Source organism: Lactuca sativa, chromosome 8, assembly GCF_002870075.4.
Source record: "Lactuca sativa cultivar Salinas chromosome 8, Lsat_Salinas_v11, whole genome shotgun sequence".
Classification (NCBI taxonomy): Eukaryota; Viridiplantae; Streptophyta; class Magnoliopsida; order Asterales; family Asteraceae; genus Lactuca; species Lactuca sativa.
In genome coordinates this window covers 106577089-106584200 of record NC_056630.2, presented here as the reverse complement: position 1 = coordinate 106584200, position 7112 = coordinate 106577089, and positions in this window count along the sequence as shown.

The window sequence follows — 7112 nt, the reverse complement described above, 5'->3', positions numbered from 1 at the left end:
AAAGAGTTGTTCTGGGAGGTCGGTGATGGCGACCGGTGGTTGATAATTAGTGCCCAAGTGGGGGAGAATTGGAGAATTCTCCGGGAGATCAACAAGTATTCGAGAGTGCTTAGCTATTGGGATTCAGCAAGTGTTCTGTCAGCCTAGAGTATAGGCTGATAGGAGTAAGTGTCGGGCATGCGGGGCGGGATTCAGACCTAGGGCATTGATTGTGGAGGGCCTGGGAGCAGGCCGGGATCGAGTATGTATGATGGAGTTAGAGTTCGGAACCCCCTTGAGGGCTAGAACGATATGCATGGGAGGACTTCCGGGGGGGGGATAGCTCGGAATGTTGAATGCTAGTTGAGCGGTCCGGATAGACTGAAGGCCGGAAGGCGTACCAGTCAGGCCGAAGGCTCGGAGAACGGTCCAGCCAAACTGAAGGCACTGAGAGCGGTCCAGATTGGCTGAAGGTTCTGAGAGTGGTCCAGATGGACCGAAGGCCTGGTGAGGCGGTCCAGTCATGCTGAAGACTCTGCAGGTATTGTTGGATCAGTTTGAGGATATGGATTGTGTGTGCTGCGGTGTGATTGCATTAGAAGGTCTGGCCCCGGTTAGTGATCTTGATTAGTGGAGATAGTGCAAGGGATTGAGAGTCCCTGTGATGAGAGTCAGAGTATGTGTGCTGGATGGATAACAGATACGCTAAAGAGGGTGGTGTAGCATTGGGAGAGCACCGTGGCACTTGTTGGAATGGCAATATAGCCAAGTGGATTCCTTGGAAAAGGAAGTGAGAGAGGTGTGTAACTCCGAGAGGGAGTGCAAGTTCACGGAAGTGAAAGCGGCAGAGCAGAGTTATGATTAGAGTAATTTGAGTATGGTTTTTGAGCAACGTGTTTGCGGCAGTGGAATAGAAGCTCATCCGGTTTGGGATGTCTGCTGAGGTTGCGGAGGAATTCCGCAGATGTAAAGCCAAGAGACTCGGAAGGGATGCAGGGAGAGAGTCTTGGGCCCTCAATGTGATTCTGATCAGGGTATTGGATATGTATTAGTGGTTCCTCCTGGGGGGTGTTGGAGGATATCATCAGTGTATCAGGTTTTCCCAACCTGAGGGTGCTGGAGAAAGTTCAGCATGGGTATGTGATTGCAAGAGGAGAACTCATAGGAGTTGCTCTGAGATTGAGAATGGGTCTTTCCGTCGTCACGGAATGGATGGAGTGGGATTCGGATCGGGGATCCGATGATTCATGGCTTTCTAGCCCTAATAGGTCGAGTGATTGTTGGAATTTGGGGCAGTGATGCTTCATGGGTAATTCTCGGTTGTTGAGAGTGATTATTAGAGGGTACTGCTGGTGCCCGTCTCGAGACGGTGATCAGGACACCGTAAGGAAAGAGAAAGTGTGTTTGAGTTTCGATGGGTATGCCTTGAGGGATTTGGTCCGGTTAAGGCCAGGTGGCGTGTTGTGGGAGTATCTTTGGGATTGAATTGCTGTGGGCTTCGAGGACGAAGCCTAATTTAAGTGGGGGAGAATTGTAACATCCCGAAATATCAAGAGTAGAGTGGAAGGGCTAAAAGAGTGAATTGGGAAAGAGTGACTCGGCGAGTAGAGTCGCGATTTGGTCGCGTGTTAAGTAGCCGACTCGGCGAGTCAATGAGGTGGACTCGGCGAGTAGGCGCTGAGTGGAGAAAACCCTAATTCTCGGGGTTGAGCCCTATATAAAGAACATTATGTTTTCCTCCCAGCCTCTTTATCACCCCCTTGAGTCCCAGAAACCCTAAAATCGAGGAGAAGCACCATTGTTGAGCAAATTGGAGCTTAGAGAGGTGGTTGTTGAAGAGATTCTAAAGAAGAAGAGGCTTGGATCTAAGGGCTTTGCAAGGATTCGAGATAATCTTCTCTTGGAGCTTCCTTTTGAGGTATCTTTCCATTGTTTGAGCTGCTATTGTCTAGATTCTTCATTTTGGGGGTGTTGAGATCATATCTTTTGGTGTTTTGGAGTTTAGAGGTTAGATCTGAGGTTGTTACCTCAGATCTGGAATGGAGAAGAATTAGAATGCATGAAAGTTCCTGTGTTGAGTGTTGGATAAAGCTATCATGTCCCAACCCTTAGCCCTATTGTGCAAAATGCATAGATCTCTTTGGATTCACGTAAAGTTTGCCACTTTACGTGATGGATGAGTTGTAGGAGGCTAGATCTATGTTTTGGAGCAATTGCATGGCCTGGAATGCTTCTGAATGGATTCAGACCGGTGGTACTCGGCGAGTCACATGGGTGTATTCGACGAGTTGCTTGAAGATGAGCTGGAACTCGACGAGTTGGAAGAACAACTCGGCGAGTTGGATGAAGATGGCCTGAAACTTGGCGAGTTGTATGAACAACTCGGCGAGTAGGTTGAAGATAGCCTTAGACTCGGCGAGTATGTTCTTGGACTCGGCGAGTCTTGTCGAAGAGTCCCAATATTTTTCTGGTCGAGTTGAGAATCGATGAGTCAAGGGATGACTCGGTGAGTTGTGTGCGAATGGACTCAGAGTTGTTGAACTCGACGAGTCTCGGGGTGACTCGGCAAGTTAGGTCGCGGATTGAGGGAAGTTCTGAGTATGGGGACTCGGCGAGTCATCGGGTTGACTCGGCGAGTAGAGTCAGTCAGGGGTTGACTTTGACCTTGTCTTTGACCATGGGTTGACCTGTGGTTTCCAGGGGCATTTTGGTAATTGTTGATTATTGTTTTGAGTTCAGTGCATTGGTGGTTGTCCAGTGGTGGAGATCGTATCAGTGATCGGAGCAGCTTGGGTTATCTGTTCAGTCGGCAGTTTCGAGGTGAGTTATCCTCACTATATCAACAGGGTCTAAGGCACCAAGGCTGGCCCTTATCGGATTGAGATCCGGGTAGTTGTTGTTATGTTGTTGCTATGATATGTTTGCATCCTGAGAGCTAGGATGGTATGTGTTAGAGACCTGATTGAGATCGGTATCCTGAGAGTTAGGGAGATGCTATGCTAGTGACCTGTTAGGTCTGTATCCTGGTTAGGATGATGATATGCCATGTGATCTGTTTGATCTGTTGTTGACTGTGAATTGCTATATGATTGTATGTATATGTGCACATGGTTGTTTGGACTGGAGTTGGGTTGAGGCAGGTCCTGCTGTGTGCTGTAGGCCAAGATACCCAGGGCGGACCGGTTGTCCCGAAGGCCCAGCGAGCAGTCCGGATAGGCTGTAGGCCCCGAAAGGGCGGACCAGACGTGCCGAAGGCTCGGAGAGTGGACCAGATAGACTGAAGGCCCGGTGCGGGTGGACCAGTCATACTGTAGACTCAGAGAGTGGACTAGGTGGATTGAAGGCCCGGGAGCGGGCGGACCAATCACACTGTAGACTCGATGTATGTGGATAGACTCAGAGGGTGGACCAGGTGGACTGTAGGCCGGTGCGGCGGACCAGTCACACAGTAGACCCGAAGTGCATGGCTGTTCTGTGATCAGATATGTTATGGCATGTTATGCGTGTGATATGAGCATATTTAGTTATATAATTCATGCCTTATCTTAATACTTTATGTTGTTTTTATCTCATTTAATGAACAAAAGGTGCTTAATTAGCTTAAATATTTCATTTTCAGCAACAAAGACATGATCGGGTGGAAAATGAAGCAGAACTAGCGATTGGAAGATTGAATCTTGGATTTTGAAGAAAGAAGGATGTTGCTGGACAGCTTGACCCCTCGTCAGTGTTTTGGCCATATCTCATAAACCGTAACTCCGATTGACGAGATTCAAAATGTTCTGAAAAGCAGACACAATTTCGGACGACTTTCGTGTTTTGAGAAAATGCTGATTCGAAACGTACTCGGCGAGTAGGGTCGATTACTCGGCGAGTTGTATCGAACTTTCGCGATTCTGGACGCGCTGACTTGCCGTACACGGGTTTTAAGTGACGGACTCGCCGAGTAGGTCACTGGACTCGCCGAGTAGCCTCTGTTTTGTGAAAATCTGTATAAAGGGACTTTCAGATCGATACCCTAGCATGGGGAGAAACCCTAGGAGGCTGAGAAACGATTAGAAGTGCTGCTAGGTCGTGAGGGACTGAAGAATCAACCCTACATTCAATTGTGAAGAAAATCAAGACAATTTTGGTTTATTCTTAGTAACTTTTTGATTTGAATCATGTTTATATACTTTGATTTTGTTTTTGAGTTTATGTTTACTGCAATCATGAGCTAAAAACTTATTCTTCTGTTAGGGTAGTGAACACAACTTAATCACTTGAATCGGTAACCAACGAAAGAATTAATCCATTGCACTATTACCTTAAAAGCAACCATAAAGTTAACCGAGTTGAACTAAACAGAAGTTTCTTTCCCATTATTGAATCTAGTTAATTTGTTCTTTTCTAGCCTTGCATTGGTTTTGTTTAATAAGTTTCTAGTCTTGTAAAACTAGAGAAAAACCCTTATTTGCTAAAGTAATTTAGATAGAATTAGTTTTTAATTTAATTTGCCGTTCCCTGTGTTCGATACCCTACTTGCTTGAACTATACCACAATTGATAGGTTCACTGCCTTTTGTGTGTTATTTGATAATTAAAAGTAGGTTTAAAACTAGTGGGTTTTACACACATTAGCGTGTATGGTATTTGTGGTTGGTATTTTGGGGATATCTCACTAAGCTTTCGGGCTTACAGTTGTGGTTTCATGTTTTTCAGGTTCTTCAGGATACTGTGGCAAGGCGAAGGCGTGATCATACCGCTCCTCGTGATTTCATAGTATTGTGATTCTGGGAACACGTTAAATGTTTTGTATTGAAAACCTTTTTGTAAAGATTTAGAGGAATCGAGATGTTTTTGAAAAATTTAAAATTGGTTGTATTTTCCGGTCGTTACATAGGACTACCTGTGTTATATGATTATCTGCATGCACAGTGGTTATGCTATATGTTGAAATGTTATGTGGGATGGGTTGAGGTGGGGCTGTTTCATGCGGTAACCAACAAACCCGGGAACATTCCAGTTACCGGCTAAGGGATACTCGTATTGTGGGATCGATGGCAAGCCAGATGTCAACTGCGGGCTCGCAAGGCAATCCAGACTCACACTATGGGCCCAGGGGGTAATCCAGTCTGTAAAGCTGAGGACCAATTGCATTATGTTCAGTTTGTTATGTTATGATGTTGCTGACATGGTTATGTGGATGGTATGGATATCGGTATTTTGGGGGAACTCACTAGGTTTTCGGGCTTACAGTTTCAGTTTATTATTTCAGGTACATCAGGGGATCGTGGCAAGGCAAAGGCATGATCGTACCACTCCTCATTTTGATGATTTTGTTTCTGGGATACTCTGATATAAACAATTTGGAAACATGTTTTGTAATAACTATTGAATTTGGAAAGCGTTTTAAAATTTTGAAATTGGCTTGATTTTTATGGGTGTTACATTTCACCTCGCGATTTTGGTAAAGTCTACAAGAGGAATTGGGTACCAAGTTGTGTTTGAGTACAACTTACCATCCATAGACTGATTGTCAGAGCGAGCGAACGATACAAACACTTGAAGATATGCTAAGAGCATGTACCCTGGAATTCCAAGGTAACTGGCATGAACATTTACCTTTGGTAGAATTCTCCTACAATAATAGTTTCCACTCGAGCATAAAGATGGCACCTTATCAAGCTTTGTACGGGCAGAAGTGTCGTACGCGGTCTTGTTGGCTTGAGGTTGGGGAAAAGTAGTTTATGGGACCTGAGATAGTCCATCAAACTGTTGAAAAGCTGAAGATAATCAAGGAGAGAATGTTAGCAGCTCAGGATTGTCAAAAGAGCTATGCTGACAAGAAAAGAAGACCGACGACTTTTGAAGTTGGGGATTCGGTTTTACTTAAAGTCTCATCGTGGATGGGACTTATACGATTTGGTAAAAGGGGAAAGTTAAGTCCAAAGTTTATGGGACCATTTAAAGTTCTTTAGAGGGTTGGGAACCAAGCACAAGCTTGAATTACCCAAAGAATTGAATGGAATTCATAACACTTTCCATGTGTGTTATTTGAGGAAGTTCACGGGAGAAGTTCCTGACATGATTTCACTTTCGGAGTTGAGAATTGATGAGAACAAGAGGTTAATTGAAGAAACAGAAGCAATTGTTGACCGAAAGACTAAGAAGTTACGATGTAAGATGGTCGAGTTAGTGCTTGTCCATTGGAAACATACAAATGGGCCAAATCTCACTTGGGAAATGGAGAGTGACATGATGAGTCGCTATCCGCATTTGTTTGTTGATGTGTGATTCCGGGGAGGGAATCATCCTAAAGGGGGAGTGAATTGTAACGCCAGTGTTTGTAGGCTAGGCATTAATGATGATGTAAAAGTCTAGGTTAACCTTTATAACTCGTTTTGAAATAATAAGAATGTATTATTTGAGTATTATGTGTTTATTGCTTAATTGTGTGATTTAAATGTATTAAGGAATAAAAATAAGCGATAAAGTAAAAATATTAGATAATCCTGATCGATACATGAAGTTGTAGTGGCTGTGTCAAGGTTTCCGAATGTATAAAGAATGTCGAAATCTGAGTTATAATGAAGAAGTTATGACCTGTCGAAGTTACGCGACAGAACCGACACGGCGTTGAATGACGTAAATAGTGAATTTACGATAGAGCGATATTTAGCCTTAGTGATCTAAACGAAAATTGTAGAATACATTAAACCGAGAGCGTGCATAAAAATAACGTCTAAATCTGACTTCGTATGAGGAAGTTATGATTTTTTCGAAGTTTCGACTTAGCGGTATGCATCCCAAATCTCGAAATTGAGATTGAGTGATATTTGGCCGAAACAATCTAAACAAGAATTGAAGATCTCATCGATAGTAGTCCAACAGTGAAAGGACAGATGAAAACGAACGTCAGATTGAGAAGTTATGAATTTCTAAACGGAGTTTTTCCTGTCCCGGCCTACTAAAAATAATATAATAAAAATAAAGTAAAAATTAGATGACAGAGTCAAAATGAAAGATGTAGAGCATAGTCTCACCTACGTGTGGATATAATGAACGTCAAAAACGGAGCTTGTATGCGAAAGATACGGATTTTTGAAGTTTGAGAAATGGGAGTACGCCCAACGTACCCGTATGCATGAACTG